Source organism: Dermochelys coriacea, chromosome 2, assembly GCF_009764565.3.
Source record: "Dermochelys coriacea isolate rDerCor1 chromosome 2, rDerCor1.pri.v4, whole genome shotgun sequence".
Taxonomy (NCBI): Eukaryota; Metazoa; Chordata; order Testudines; family Dermochelyidae; genus Dermochelys; species Dermochelys coriacea.
This window is the reverse complement of record NC_050069.1, coordinates 204,378,344-204,391,683: the sequence shown is the minus strand read 5'-3', so window position 1 is coordinate 204,391,683 and position 13,340 is coordinate 204,378,344. Positions and strand designations below refer to the sequence as shown.

Genomic DNA, 13,340 nt, shown 5'->3' with positions numbered 1-13,340 from the left:
AAAACTTAACAATGCTTAGGCTATTGGTGCACTGATATCACTGCCTAACATGCTGATCAATACTGTTTCATTATTTCCTTGTACTCCGGGGTGTGTGTGTGTGTGTGTGTGTGTGTGCGTGTGTGTGTGCGTGTGTGTGTGTGTGTGCGTGTGCGTGCGTGTGTGTAATCTTTTCTCTCCTGCCTTCTACTTGGATTGTACGTACTTTGTGGCAGGGATCATGTTTTTGTTCTGTGTTTATATAGCACCTAGCAACTGAGGTTCTGGTCCATGACTGGCTCCTAGGTACTATAGTAATACAAATAAATAATAATAATTACTCATACTATTGTGAATCATCAATACATACTGCTAAAGTTGAGGAAATTTGGACAGTTCCCTTGGGATGTCATCTTCCATATCAGGCTGATATGGGTGTGTGCTCTACTAACACACACACAAATGAAAAACATGAATAAGTAATTATAAGCATATAATTTAATTTTATTTATTCACACACACACACACACACACACACACACACACACACACTAGGGCTGTCAATTAATCGCAGTTAACTCACATGATTAACTCAAAAAAATTAACTGTGATTAATCGGAGTTTTAATCGCACTGTTAAACGATAGAATACCAATTGAAATTTATTAAATATTTTGGATGTTTTCCTACATTTTCATATATATTGTATTCTGTGTTGTATTTGAAATCAAATATTTATTACAAATATTTGCACAGTAAAAATGATAAACAAAATAGTATTTTTCATTTCACCTCACACTAGTATTATAGTGTAATCTCTATTGTGAAAGTGCAACTTACAAATGCAGATATATTTTTTTTTTGGGTTACATAACTGAACTCAAAAACAAAAGAATGTAAAACTTCAGCACCTACAAGTTCACTTGGTCCTACTTCTTATTCAGTCAATCGCTAAGACAAACAAGTTTGTTTACATTTACAGGAGATAATGCTGTCCTCTTCTTATTTACAATGTCACCAGAAAGTGAGAACAGACACTTTTGTAGCCGGCATTTATGTGGTATTTATGTGCCAGATATACTCCACATTCGTATGCCCCTTCCTGCTTCGGCCACCATTCTAGACGACGTTCTTTCATGCTGATGACGCTCGTTAAAAAAAATGCGTTAATTAAATTTGTGACTGAACTCCTTGGGGGAGAATAGTATGTCCCCTGCTCTGTTTTACCCACCTTCTGTCATATATTTCATGCTATAGTAGTCTCCGAAGATGACTCAGCACATCTTGTTCATTTTAACAACATTTTCGCTGCAGATCTGACAAAACACAAAGAAGGTACCAGTGTGAGATTTCTAAAGATAGCTACAGCACTTGACCCAAGGTTTAAGAATCTGAAAGGGACGAGATGTGGAGCATGCTTTCAGAAGTCTTAAAAGAGCAAAACACTGATGTGGAAACTACAGAACCTGAACCACCAAAAAAGAAAATCAACCTTCTTCTGGTGGCATCTGAATCAGATAATGAAAATGAACATGTGTCAGTCCGCACTGCTTTAGATTGTTATTGAGCAAAATCCATCATCAGCATGGATGCATGTCCCCTGGAAGAGTGGTTGAAGCATGAAGGGACATGTGAATCTTCACCACATCCGGCACGTAGGTATCTTGTGGCATGAGAATACAACAGTGGCATGAGAATGCCTGTTCTCACTTTCAGGTGACATTGTAAACAAGAAGTGGGCAGCATTATCTCCTGCAAAAGTAAACAAACATCTTTGTCTGAGCAATTGGCTGAACAAGAAGTAGGACTCAGTAAACTTGCCGGCTCCAAAATTTTACATTGTTTTATTTTTGAATGCAGTTTTTTGTACATAGTTCTACATTTGTACGTTCAAATTTCATGATAAACAGATTGCATTACAGTACTTGTATTAGGTGAATTGAAAAATATTATTTCTTTTGGTTTTTTACAGTGCAAATACTTGTAATCAAAAATAAATATAAAGTGAGCACCGTACACTTTGTATTCTGTTATTGAAATTAATATATTTGAAAATGTAGAAAACATCCAAAAATATTTAAATAAATGATATTCTATTATTAACAGTGCGATTAATCATGATTATTTTTTTAATCGCTTGACAGCCCTAATATACACACATACATATGTATACACACACATTTGTTGTATATCGTGTAATAACGGTGTATATCAAAATGTATCACTGAATACCATGGAAATAGTCTATAGTTATATTCCCTGTGCCTGTGATACATAATAGTTAAGTATTCTGTGGTCTGTAATACTTTGGCCTAGTTTCAGCTGTTGAGTTTAGCATGCAGGTGCTGGGTGGTAAAAAATGCAGGAGGTCAGACTAGATGATCTGGCAGTCCCTCTGGCCTTAAACTCTGAATCTGTGCAACAGTTGGCAGCAAAATAATAATCCACAATGACTAATGGGTAAAATGTACTAAAAAGAATGACCATATGTGTATTATTGATGTATTACTGTACATGAACTTCCCCACCCAACACTTTAGCCACAACCATTCAGTTACTAGGAATGACAATTAATTTAAGTTGTCCTAGAAGTCTCTAGTATATTTTAGGTTCAAACGTACTTGTAGATACTTCCTGAAGGGAAATCACTTTCTCTGTATGATGGTTTTGTGATGAGGATTTCTGGTCACAAGGAATCTAAATTGATAATACTGTATTAATTTTATATATTATGTTAGACTCAAATGAGAAGTGAAAGACCAGCATCAGCAGGGTTCGGTGATCAGCCACTGTTTTTCTCTTCATAATTTACTTGTTAGTTTAATAATTACAACAATGCTTAGATAATCTGTAGCTTCAGTGTCTTGGAATGAGAGGAAAAGTTAATAGCACAATTGAGAGCAGATTTTTATTTAAAGAGATGCCCAAATAAATTGCAATGAGAATATCTGAAACCAATATCTAAACTGAACTAGAACACAGACACTGGTTTAAAGCAAAATTAATTTATATCACCCAAATCCGGAAAAGCATAATTTCAAGCCTTGATCTTATTAGGCTACTTAATGTAATCTCATTAGGGTGCATGCTTCTATATATCAAAGTGGTTTACACATTCTAAATATATTTTAAAGAGCTCCAATAAAGATTGGCACTGAAGTGTTTAACAGTATGAAAACTGACTTTTGCAGGGCCAAAATGCTAGATCATTAATTAAAAAGATAGCAGTGGCAATGCAGTCCGGTGTGGAGGAGTGTGTGCTGTCATATAGAGGGACCTATTTTCAAGTAACAGATCCATAGTCTCCAGAACCCTAAGAAATTACGACTTCATTTCCTAGGCTAGTTGAAATTAGGCATGGGGACCTAATTTTCAAGAGTGCTCAGCACCCATATCTCCAGATAAAGTAAATGCGCACTGTGGATGCTTAGCACTTCTGAAAGTCAGGCCTAGTACCATGTACAAGGGAATGCTGCCAGAAACATCACTCATAGTATGTATGCCTGCCACTCCACAGAGAATCATATATGCTCAGTGACAGCAAGCAAATGGATAGGAAAGACCTACTAGGAAATACTGGGCATCAGAATAAAGGGCAGGTTTTGTCTGCACTTTTATCCTCACTGACAAAAGAAAAGAAACAGAGAAAAGTCAGACTATTAAGAAACTGACAAAGCTAATGCCAATTTTTAAAATATTTTTAATGGCTACAGAAGATCTTGAGAGAGATAACTATTTTGATCTTATTAGAAACAGCTTCAATACTCCAACATTAATGTATGCACATATATATTAATGAAGTAGACATGTTAATCCCCCAATGTCTATATCTGTGAGGCATCTAAGCTCTTATTTCCTTTACCATCAGTCTTGTGTAAGTAACATACTGTGGCAATATATGAATAGTTCATAGCTCCAGGAATAAATGAGTGAATGAACAGTGACCTAAACCCTGAGCAGCAATTAAGTTTCTTTACTGATCAGCTATCACATACCTCACAGCAAACAAGTGTGTTTTTTGATGTGCACACTTGCCTGCTAGTAAGTTAAATAAGGGAACTATTTCTGTCAAGAACGTTTGTGATTTTTTTCCCCCCTACAAACCTGGTTTCTTGTTAGGAGTATTGGGTTTTATTCTGATGGAGCTGTTCATGATAAGCCAAAGAAATGGAAGAGGTGGTGATAGGGGATTAAGTAAAGAATACTCTGCAAAAGCACAAAGGGACTGCCACTGTTTCCCATGAGTTGGTGAGCTTCAGTTTGGCCTTTCTGAAAACTGCAACAAAAAGCTAATGTTGAGTACAGATATTTGATCTTAGTATGCAAGTAAACACCTCATGCAAACATTGGTACACTAGAAGAGTTCAACAGCAAATAGGTGATTATCAATATGATCATCTGGTTTTTCATGTTTGGGAATGGGAAAGGAGGACCTAGGGTTGACTATTATTGCTCCTCGTTACAATTTGCATTTGTTTCCTCACACATATATATACATATTATTGTACACACAGTATACGCATACATATTCCAAGATTAATTTTATTCTGGTTCACATTAGTAAAATGAAATTTAGTTATGTCAAAGTCAAAAAGAAAAGCAGCTGGACTTTCAGAGTTCAGGGTGCATGTTCACCATTTGCATTTAGAAAACATATCCTTGTACTTGTAACCAGAACACACTTTCTCTGGATGTCTTTGAGAACCCTACAAGGAATCCCAGAAAGCCATCTCCAGACTCACTTGTCATACTGTAAAAGGTTAAATCTATTCGCTCTGGACCCCTAAAATATATTATCCCATATTTTCACCATTCCTTATTTAAAGCATGATAAAACTGAACTCTGGAAAAAAACAAGTTTAAGAAAATAACACCAATTCAGACTGAAGAGGAAAGCCAACTCCTACACTACCTGAATATTATGTTATAGTATATTAAATTAAAATAAGGAGTACAACAATACCTTAGTCTTTGCTGAAAGTAAAGGAAGGCAGGAACAGAAGAAGAAAAGTAATAGTTCTGTGATCAGCAGACTTTTCCTCCTATAGCGTGCTTCTCAGAAACAACAGAATAGTTTTCTCCTATTCTCCCTGTTAATCAAAGAACAATGAATTTGGATAATTAGTCAAAGGGACTAAGAAGCCACTATAATACAAAGCAAACAATTTGACCCTTTATTCCACAAGATATTATAGTCCCTTGGTGAGCTTTGTAATTCTAAAACTGAAATTTGTAGGGAATAAATGAATATGGATTATAACTAATGTTTTACACTTTTTAAACATTATTTTTACTGCATGTACACTATCCTCCAGAAAAGTATCACAACTATCTGAAGTCCAGATTACCTCTTCTCCTCCAGAACTAATTTCTAAATCTGTAGCGTATGTACACAACACACACACACGAAAAACTATCACTTCATTATCTGTGCACATGATGCTGTTTTTTCTCTAACGCCTCACAATGCTGTTAGTGTAAGTTAGACATTATTCTATCTTATAGTTTAATTCTACAATTTAATTAGAGAGAAAAGAAGAGGCAAAAATGGAGAAGTACATTGCTACTTTAGGTACACTGGCACCTCTACAGGTTAAATGCAATGTCTCTCTCAACTGAGGCCCCAAATTTTGTTTTTGGAGGAAAGTGATTAAGAGTTTTTATAAAACGCAATACAAATATTTCCCTGAAATTTAAAAAAATGAAAACATTTTAAAGAGAATTTCATTTTCCTGGTATTTGAAGCCAAACACTGCAGCCTCCTGTTAATGTAGTAGAATCAGAGAGTGAAATGGATTATAAACTGACCATAACCAACCATAAAAGTAGCATCTATTTTCATCAGCAAAGTTAAATGTAAATCAACAAGGTAAAAAGATGAAATGGTGAAAAGCAAATTATCTTTTAAAAGTTAGTAACATGGGGAAGGAAATCTGATTTTTAAAATGTATCTTGCCCCTGTCTAGGTGGGCTGAGAAGAAAGGAGCCTGGATTTGATTGCGCTGGCAGGGGACAGGCAACACCTGGAGACACAAGGTGCTGAGCTGAAGGGCCACCCGGTCATCAGCCCAACCACTTTTTGGCCAGGCTAAGCCCTCGGGGTGCTGTGACCCCATGCACCAGGTCACAATGCCACTCACTCAAATTTGGATGGAGATGACGAGTGTAGGTGCTCACAGGCCAGAAGAGTCAGGCTGCTTGGGGTGGGGTACCTGAGAGGGGAAGAGAAGGGGAGCAAAACTAAGAATATAAGTATCGGGGATAGCTGTGTTAGTCTGTATCCACAAAAACAACAAGGAGTCCGGTGGCACCTTAAAGACAGATTTATTTGAGCATAAGCTTTCGTGGGTAAAAACCACACTTCTTCAGATGCATGGAGTGAAAATTACAGCTGCAGACATAAATATACTGACACATGAAGAGAAGGGAGTTTCCTCACAAGTGGAGAACCAGGGTTGACAGGGTCAATTTGATCAGTAGTCCACTCCCAACAATAGATGAGGAGGTGTCAATTCCAGGAGAGGCAAAGCTGCTTCTGTAATGAGCCAGCCACTCCCAGAATATAAGAATACCCATATTGGGTCAGACCAAAGATCCATCTAGCCCAGTATCTGGTCTTCTGACAGTGGCTAATGCCAGGTGCCCCAGAGGGAATGAACAGAACAGGTAATCATCAGGTGATCCATCTCCTGTTGCTCATTCCCAGCTTCTGGCAAAGAGACTAGGGACATCATCCCTGCCCATCCTGGCTAATAGCCATTGATGGACCTATCCTCCATGAACTTATCCAGTTCTTTTTTGAACCCTGTTATAGCTGGTGGACTCAAATAGCCTGTAGGGAAAGGGACCTCAGTCAGAAGACTTGAGGCCTCTTCTACTCATGTGTACCCTCATTTCCCTTCACAGGAGAGCAAGGGGTAAGATGAATCCTCCACGACCCTCCCTATTACTGCCAATCTTTGCTCACATACTTCTATTCCCTTTTACTCTCTACCACACAATACCTTTTTTCAAAATAGGTATTGTTATGTACTTATTAGGTCATAATAATACCTTGCATTTTCTATTGTTTGAATTATTCCATGAGAGGATTTTTTTTATATAAAAAAGCATAGGGAATATACACACAAAACTAAATTAATGTGGCATTAAAAGCTAGGCTTAACTCTGTACATTGAGAAAACTAACATTTTCTATAGGCTACCTTTGACAAAGCTTTACTGACTTACATATCATTCTTTATAGATCAACTGATGTAATGTATTCAGATCTTGATCTGAATGGGAAGTGCTCAAAGACAAAACGACAGCTGAATTCTGTGGGGGCCATGTTTGGATTATTCTACAACCTTCCTTTGCCTCACTGACTCAGGGAACTGATCCTGGAATTAATTTAGCCAATTGCCTTTAAGGAAGACCCAGGAATGGGGTTAACTAGCCCCTTTTCAAATTTTCAGGGGATTAGGAACATTCCTCTGTTCTCCTGAACTAACCTATTTTCCTCTCACAACTCCTCACGTAAAGTGGGGACCTAAACCGACCACCCACTGGAATTTTTTTTTTTTAAAACAGAACCTGAACAAATTTTGGGGGAAGCTAAGTTCATATTGAGGTTCAGTCTCCAATTCAGAGAGCTGCATCCTTTCAGCATTAAGTCCCAAGAGGATAAGTCAAGTGCTGGGTTTTTTTTAATCCCTTGAAATCTTCAGTGCAAGGCTGGCAATCAGCAAAACAGGTGCTACATTTCTTACTTTTATAGTGCTATCTCTTGATTTTTTTTTTGCAACTTGATAAACCTAACTGAAAGCTTTGTTCCTACCATGGGTATTTACATGGCCTAAAGAAAAAAATGCAGGCATTCATTCCTAGTCATAAAAGTAATAGCAACAATGCAGATGTAATTAATAACTTTAGAATACTCAAAATTCAGTTATTGGTTAGGAACAATTGGAATGAAAAAACACAAAGAAATGAGAGCTCCAACTATTATTTTTCTTATCTGAAAATTCTGAGTTAACTGGTGAGAATCTGTAGTGGAGCAAAGCTCTTCTGGATGTCCTGTCTCATAGGTATCCATTTCAAACATGTGTAAATCCTCAGAAAGGCACACATACTGCCTCTTAAACATATCTCATTTTGAGGGACATCACTCATTTCAGTCCAGAAGTTCCACACACATTTGGTGTCCCCTCACTCTTACTGTTGAAAGTTATTTTCGTCAGTAATAAAGAATCATGAAAACTGAGGTTATAGGAAGAATAACTTAGACACTTACAATTTCAACTTTCCTTTCTCTCGCTGTCATTTTAGGTCTTTGTCACACACTGCTTTCCACATTTGGGCCTTGGCAAGTTAATGGTATAACCTGAAGTGGAGGGCTGATGGACAGATGAGGGAGACTAGCATCTTTCATTATGTGAGCACACAACACTAGGCAAAGTGACATGCTATTTGGCAAATAATATTATACTAAGTAATTTCATTTTTTTCTACAGTTGCACATAGCATTATGCGTTATTACATGTGCTTTTAAAACAAAAAAATTATTAAATAATTAAAACTATGAAAAAATTAAAACATGAGAAAATAAGTTGAACTTTCTAGTGTTGATTTATACTTAATAATGTGTTTTTACATAACCTGAGAGATGCATGTAATATTTCTACATATGTGTTTTACAATTATGGAATAGAAGACATTATGAAAACACCTACACATAAGAAAGATTTTAAATTATTGTGGAAACCTTGATAGAATAATGTCAGGTTGACCTAGGCTCCTCCCCATATTAACATTTGATTAAAATAAGACTATTATTTAATAATAATAATAAAACCTCCAAAGCAACACACTGTAAATGTGATGATTTTTAAGCATTCCACTGAAAGTCATTTCACTGTGTTGTGCTATGAATGAAAGCCAGGAAGTGAAACATTAAAATCACCCAAACTGACAAATGCATCAGTATTAATGGTGGAAAGCAAAATAGATTTTTCAAGTTTTTAGCTTTAGTAATCTGAAGCAACAACAGGTAAGGAATTTTGTTTTTAATACACACTATGAATTTTAACCAGTTTTCCTTTAACTCTGAATTTTCTGAAATGTTGTGCCGCTATAATCACAACCTTAACATTCCCTCTCCTTCACTCTCACCTCTTCCTTTCAACCACACCAAGCAGTACTGTTTAAAAAAGAAACTTGTACCTGATGTGCCACATTAAGCTTGAAAGTACTAGATTCACATCTATAAAAAATTTAAAAAGCAATGGGAGTTATTGTGGACAGTTTACATATGGTTATTAATATAGTCAGTTCTGTTATGGCCCAGAGAAAACATCTTATTAGTTCTACAATTAAATGATTCAGCAACCATCCACGCTATCTTTGCCTTTTAACAGTTGCAATCAGTAGCAGATCTAGGTGTAATCAACAGCAGCAGGGGGTTTTAGGAAGCAAAACAAAACAAAAACAGTAGGGATCTTTACTAGTGTACAGTAATTGATATAAGGAGACATTCTAAGTTAGCCCAAGATATAAGTAAGTTTACACGTGTTGCATTCTATTATCTACAATTAGCATTTCAATTAATCAGCAGCAATGCAATAAGCTATTTTAAAATGGTTTGATATTGTTTAATCTTTTGTGGAGTTCTTCCGCTCCTCCCCCTGCAAAGGATCATCTGTGTCTCTAACACAGCACTTAATGTCCCCCGTTTACTTTTCCTGTTACAAGACCAATGTTGGAGTTACCATAAATTCAGCTGAGACCTGGATAATTCAGAATCTACAGATGTCACCCCTTAAACTGGTGAGTGGGCTGCTCCTGTGAAATATTCCCTTCCCTGTAAGTCTGCACAACTCTTTCAATCCCTGCTATGCATGGCAACAAAACTATGTCTTCCAAAATGACTGAAGAATACCATATACATACATATACATATTATATATAAATATAGACACTTATAGTCTACCTAAATTTTTGTGCTGTTATAATCTCTTTCCACTAACATTACCCTACATATGGTAAAATAATGTATTTTTTGCTATTCAAGATAAATTGATAGGTGGCACAGTAATTTAAGTGCCCTTTTGCTTTTGAGATCTGAGTTCAATTCCTGCCTGAGATATATATGGTAAATGAGTTTTCCGCCCTCCAGGTGTAACAGATATTACTGCCACCCTCCACTGCACTGAAAACTACTGACAGGAAAAAAAAAATTAAGACACAATAAATGGGAACAGTTTAGTTTGCTACTGCTTAATGGTAACCAACTCCCACCGTAGAGGTAACTTCCTTTCGGTACATTAGCTAAAATATACAGTGTTTAAAAATGTTTTTAAAATTCTGAAAGAAATGAGATACTTAAATAATTCAAAATTAAATTTCTTGTAGCTTTTCTGCTTTATTAAAATCATAATATTTAGAGATTAGACATATATTTGTTAAAATCTGGTATAGAATCGAGTCTAAATATCTGGGGTTTTTTTCCCATTCATCCACTGTTGTTGAGAACATACACTAGTAGATACAGTACTGTACTGTACATATGAGGTGGATTGATTAGTTGTGGTAGTGCCTATGAACTTCAATCAGGACCAAGACCCCATTGTATTAGGCACAGTACAATTAAACGCACAGGTAGGCCTGGCCTCTGCCTCATGATCTCTGCCCCACAAAACTTAGAGCCTAATTTGATATAACACATTACAATAGGAGTCAAGGAGACAAAAGTGAAAATAATGAAAATACCGTATAGTCACAAGGCAGCTATTGTACAATTTAATGGTTCCAAATCATCTTAGTTTTTAATAAATGATAAAATCAGCTAATTCTGACTGTTGTATAAATTAGTCTTCTTGGTTGGATGATTTCTTAAAGGCATCACAGTAAAAGTGTTTCTTGTGGAGCAGTGTTTGGTCTCATTTATATCTGAGGAGATAGCACACTCATGATACCTCATTCATTTGTGGAGCCTTGATTCACACCCAGCAGGCTGCTGGTCACAGATGCACCGGAGAGTCTCCCACTCTCTTCCCTAACAAGAGGGGCAACGTTCCAAACTTCCAAAAGTTCCCCCGAACAGGGAAAGACAATTCTGAGCATTTAAGCAAGTGCATTGTTCTTGTATAAATCTAAGTGCACAATTGTTAGAAATATGGGGCCCAGCTTGCAATTTTCTTCTGCTGGAAGACGAAAGGCATTTTCATAGAAAAAGGAACTATTTTTCCCATAAGAAAGAAACAGAAGAAAAAGGGAGGAGTCAGACTCATTAAGTTCATCTCTCCCAGACTGCCTGCCCAGAAGAATTTTTAGGGCTGGATTTAGGGTTCCTAGAATAAGATTTGTAGTTCTGTTCCATGTATTTAACAATCTCATTTAATCTAGGGAACACCCAAGAGTAATTGTGAGAAGATTCCACAAAAGTTTGAGGCTGTTACCATAATTAGCCAGTCCCTTCTGAAATTTATGCTCAGTTTCTAGCTTCTTTACTTCTTGGATGCATCCCCCAACAAATCCAAGGATTTTTTTTTAAAATTAATTCATCAACTTTCCTGCCCCAGATGGACCTTGTCCCCTAGGAGAACTCAGCTGAACTGGTTATTGTCAAGATGGTGAAAGGATGGGGATTTACTGGAAAATAGCATTATCAAGTACATATTCCACATATTGTGAGTTTATCTCAACATTTTGGGTTCCCAATTAAAGGTCGCATTTCTACCACGACTTGTGTGACCCTCTGAGACCTTCAGCACATTGTAGAAGTTAGTAGTTGCAAGGCAAACTGATCGGCACGTAACCTACCCATTTTAGACATAGCTTTTTCTTTATTGGCATTCATGTGACCATTCACTGCCAGATTTGCTAGTACTCACCAAGTGTCCCAGATTCTCTTCAGAGCCAGAAAAAACAAACTCCATCATGACCCTGACCAATCTGGGGGGTAGACAGACATCATTACTTCCAAACTAAGGCTTACGTAGGAAAAAAGGGACTAATTAAGGGAGGTGGATGGAGACATGGGTGTGAGATCCTCAGATTCATCTTTTGCAATAACAAACTCAGTGGTCCCATCTTTCCTGCTCACCACCACCAGGAGATCAAAGGAAGAGTCAGGAATGGCAATATAGGAGGCTCTCTCTTAGAAAGAGAATGGAGTATGCGTCTGTAACTGTATGGCATCAGTCACCTGAATTCCTGTTATATACTCTGACAAGTCAGGGATCTGCATTTCAGTGTTTGCTATGCAAGAGCTGGGAGTTTCAAAAGATTGTCTCTAAACTGGTGTGATTTTGGACTCACCACGATATTAAATTTTGAAATTTTTCCAGGTTGTGGGATGAGAAGTTTTGTCTTGGTCTGAGAATCAGACAGCAGCTCACACACCAACAACTAGACATCCAAACTCTCCTCAAGTTATGCAATTGATATGAGCCTTTGTACTGCCTGCCTTGTCTATAGCACATACTACAGGGCTCACCGCATTTCAAGCATTATTAATAGTATAGCTGACTTGTTTTCAGGGGGACAGATTTTGCCCTGGACACCTGAAATGTTACAATGCACTTATTTCCATATAGGGTGTCCACAAGGCTGAAGAATTAAGGTGTTGTCCTCTTCTGTATCTTATAGTTAAGGCTGTGAGTCTGACACCAAGGTCACTGATTCTGTGGCTTTTTGGAACCTCGATGACTTCCGTAGCTGCAGCTACCTTTGAGACCGACCTCAGGGCAGCCCAAGTAGCTGGTCCTAGAGCCAGCCGTTTGAGTGGCTGCTGGGGTGGCCATGGAGGCAGCCGCACCGGCCTGCTGCTGAGGCAGACTCCAGGGCAGCCACTTGGGCAGCTGCTGGGGCAGCCCCAGGCAGCTGGCCCCAGGGGCTGCTGGAGCAGCAGCAGTCCCCAAGCAGCAACAGTCCCAGGAGCAGCTGTTTCCATGGGCCTTGAATAAACAAGTGGAAGGGGGCTGTCAGTTCCCGCCACCAGAGCTGGGGCATCCCAGGGCCCTAAGAGCTGCTAAGTTTTAGTCAGTATATTTATAGTAAAAGTCATGGACCAGTCACGGGCCGTGAATTTTTGTTTATTGCCGTGACCAGTCCATGAGTTTTAGTTAAAAATACCCATGACTAAATCTTAGCCTTACTTATAGTAAACCATAACAAAGGGGATCAAGGATTCTCATTTTTCATCTCCAGCTCACATATGATGGCCATCTTTCTCTAACAGACAGTCCATCTACAACTGTTCCATTCATGATCTTCACCATCTGAAAAATGAAGGAAGGGAGAGGAGAAGGAACCACACATTTCCCCTAATATCCTATATATCATGAGATCTGTTGACCAAAACAGTAGCTCTTCTAAGCTG

General features: G+C 37.8%; 1 protein-coding gene across 11 annotated transcripts in view; it reads right to left on the bottom strand.

Annotated features, from left to right (window-relative positions):
• TBC1D5 (TBC1 domain family member 5) overlaps positions 1–13,340 on the bottom strand; it is a 488,374-nt gene that overhangs the window by 309,391 nt on the left and 165,643 nt on the right. For 6 of the 11 annotated variants that reach the window (XM_043509088.1, XM_038389861.2, XM_043509083.1 and 3 more), the window contains one exon: positions 4,942–5,068. The exons of 2 other annotated variants lie outside the window; for them this stretch is intronic. The gene's annotated coding sequence lies outside the window, so the exon portion shown is untranslated. Of the gene's footprint in view, positions 1–2,599; positions 2,622–4,941; positions 5,069–6,118; positions 6,138–11,850; positions 11,912–13,340 lie in introns of those variants that run through there. 3 more of the 11 variants (XM_043509084.1, XM_043509086.1, XM_043509087.1) reach the window with 3 other exon arrangements.